This window comes from Pan paniscus, chromosome 1 (genome assembly GCF_029289425.2).
Source record: "Pan paniscus chromosome 1, NHGRI_mPanPan1-v2.0_pri, whole genome shotgun sequence".
In the NCBI taxonomy this organism is placed as follows: Eukaryota; Metazoa; Chordata; class Mammalia; order Primates; family Hominidae; genus Pan; species Pan paniscus.
The window spans coordinates 113,059,363-113,062,550 of record NC_073249.2 but is presented as its reverse complement, the minus strand read 5'-3'; the positions used below and the strand labels follow the sequence as shown (position 1 = coordinate 113,062,550).

Sequence of the window (3,188 nt, the reverse complement as noted above, 5' to 3'; positions counted from 1 at the left end):
TTATTCTAATAAAGATCCTTTCTTCACTGAGGCTACTGTTTGGGAGTTGAAGTAACTGGGAAATTTGAACCTACCCTTCTCCTTTCACATTATATCACCAGTATAAGAGGAGAATTGTCAGATATTCCATTAAATATTGGATACGAAATGTTTTTTAATTGATAAATAATTTGTGTGTGGCAGTATTTCTACATTCTTGTCCTATAAACTAATATCAGAGTTCTTTGGTTGCTGTGACATGCCTCCTCAGATTAATAGTGAGATTTCTTCCTGTAGGTAACCCTAATTTCTTTTAAAGCAATGATTTATGGTATTATGATCTAAATGCCTTTTTTTTTAAGAGATGGGATCTCACCATGTTGCCCAGGCTGAGCTCAAGCTATCCTCCCACCTCACCTTGGCTTCCCAAAGTGCTGGGATTACAGGCATGAGCCACCATACCCGGCCCTCGATGCATTTTTAATGTTACATTAGTTGCTAAAAAATAAAACATAAAAAAGAGGCCGGGCACAGTGGATCACGCCTGTAATTCCAGCACTTTGAGAGGCGAGGTGGGCAGATCACCTGAGGTCGGGAGTTCAAGAGCAGCCTGACCAACATAGAGAAACCCCATCTCTACTAAAAATACAAAATTAGCCAGGTGTGGTGGCGCATGCCTGTAATCCCAGCTACCTGAGAGGCTGAGGCAGGGAAATTGCTTGAACCTGGGAGGCAGAGGTTGTGGTGAGCCGAGATCACGCTATTGCACTCCAGCCTGGGCAACAAGAGCAAAACTTCATTTCAAAAAAAAAAAAAAAGAATATTTTGCAATATCAGGGGGCAATAATGTGATATACTGGATAGTAAAAAGTTAATGAGGACATAGATGCCTAGTCTAAGCAAAATAGATAAGAAGTTGCTGATCGTAATTGATGATGAGAATGACGTCATAGTGGAATAGCAGATAATGCATGAGTGGTGAATTTCCTCATTTAGTCTTACTTTGAGGCAGCAAATAAATCCTTTATAAGTGTTGCATTACTTTTATGGTGTGTGTGTGTGTGTGTGTGTGTGACAGAGAGAGAGAGGCTTCAATCCTTAAATCATGTAATATTAAGAAAAAACAAATGAATTCACTTAGAAGATTTGGGGCTGGATCTATATTTTTTCATCATTTTAACATTTGGGGGTTAAAATTTCCAGACCGTTGGAGACGACATCCATCCAGAACAGAGTAGATCCTGGAGATTCTGGATAAATTATCTGCAAGTGCATTTTTTTCCCAATAGATTGAGTTTATTATCAACATTCAGTTTGCTGATTAAAAAATTTTTCAGTATATCAATATTGAACTCGAGTTGGAAGAGGCGAGTCTGGTCTCAAAATGGAGGGCCATGATCCAAAGGAACCAGAGAAGTTGAGAAAACTGTTTATTGGTGGTCTGAGCTTTGAAACTACAGATGATAGTTTAAGAGAACATTTTGAGAAATGGGGCACACTCACAGATTGTGTGGTAATGAGAGACCCCCAAACAAAACGTTCCAGGGGCTTTGGTTTTGTGACTTATTCTTGTGTTGAAGAGGTGGATGCAGCAATGTGTGCTTGACCACACAAGGTTGATGGGTGTGCAGTGGAACCAAAGAGAGCTGTTTCTAGAGAGGATTCTGTAAAGCCTGGTGCCCATCTGACAGTGAAGAAAATTTTTGTTGGTGGTATTAAAGAAGATACAGAAGAATATAATTTGAGAGACTTCTTTGAAAAGTATGGCAAGATTGAAACCATAGAAGTTATGGAAGACAGGCAGAGTGGGAAAAAGAGAGGATTTGCTTTTGTAACTTTTGATGAGCATGATACAGTTGATAAAATTGTTGTTCAGAAATACCACACTATTAATGGGCATAATTGTGAAGTGAAAAAGGCCCTTTCTAAACAAGAGATGCAGTCTGCTGGATCACAGAGAGGTCGTGGAGGTGGATCTGGCAATTTTATGGGTCGCGGAGGAAACTTTGGAGGTGGTGGAGGAGCTATGGTGGTGGAGGTGGTGGCAGCAGAGGTAGTTATGGAGGAGGTGATGGTGGATATAATGGATTTGGAGGTGATGGTGGCAACTATGGTGGTGGTCCTGGTTATAGTAGTAGAGGGGGCTATGGTGGTGGTGGACCAGGATATGGAAACCAAGGTGGTGGATATGGTGGAGATGGTGGAAGATATGATGGTTACAATGAAGGAGGAAATTTTGGTGGTGGTAACTATGGTGGTGGTGGGAACTATAATGATTTTGGAAATTATAGTGGACAACAGCAATCAAATTATGGACCCATGAAAGGGGACAGTTCTGGTGGAAGAAGCTCGGGCAGTCCCTATGGTGGTGGTTATGGATCTGGTGGTGGAAGTGGTGGATATGGTAGCAGAAGGTTCGAAAAACAGCAGAAAAGGGCTACAGTTCTTAGTAGGGGAGAGAGAGAGGAGTTGTCAGGAAAACTGCAGCTTACTTTGGGACAGTCCTCCCAAATGCATTAGAGGAACTGTAAAAATCTGCCGCAGAAGGAACGATGATCCATAGACAGAAAAGTTATTGCAGCTTAAACAGGAAACCCTTCTTGTTCAGGACTGTCGTAGCCACAGTTTGCAAAAAGTGCAGTTATTGATTAATGCAATGTAGTGTCAATTAGATGTACATTCCTGAGGTCTTTTGTCTGTTGTAGCCTTGTCTTTTTCTTTTTCTTTTCATTACATCAAGTATATTGCCCTGTAAATTGTGGTAGTGGTACCAGGAATGAAAAATTGAGGAATTTTTAACTTTTCAAAAAAAAAATTTTTCAGTATATCTGCATAAATGAAATTGGTCCATCATGTGTATTAGAGGAAGCTCCGTTTGTTATCAGGATTATGTTAGCCTGAAGAATGGACTGATAAACTTTCTATAAGGCTTATTACAGGCTTTAACCTGTAAAATTGATCTCATCGTAAACAGCTTTGAGAGTATATAGATAGTTGACTATTTTTCTTCTCTGGTTTCTTCAGATACTCTTCATCATCTTGGATTTGTTTTAATAATTTATATATGTTAAAGAAAATAATCAAAACTGTGCAGATTTATAAATCTTTAAAATTGTACACAATATTATATATTTAAAAACTCCCTACATATGCAGTTTTATCACCCTTCTCATTTATGGTACACCATAAGACTGACTTTTTGATGCCAA

At 39.3% G+C, this 3,188-nt stretch overlaps 1 pseudogene; it reads left to right on the top strand.

Annotated features, from left to right (window-relative positions):
• Positions 1 to 1,312: 1,312 nt before the first annotated feature.
• Positions 1,313 to 2,794, top strand: LOC129394617 (heterogeneous nuclear ribonucleoprotein A3-like; annotated as a pseudogene).
• The last annotated feature ends 394 nt before the right edge of the window (positions 2,795 to 3,188 follow it).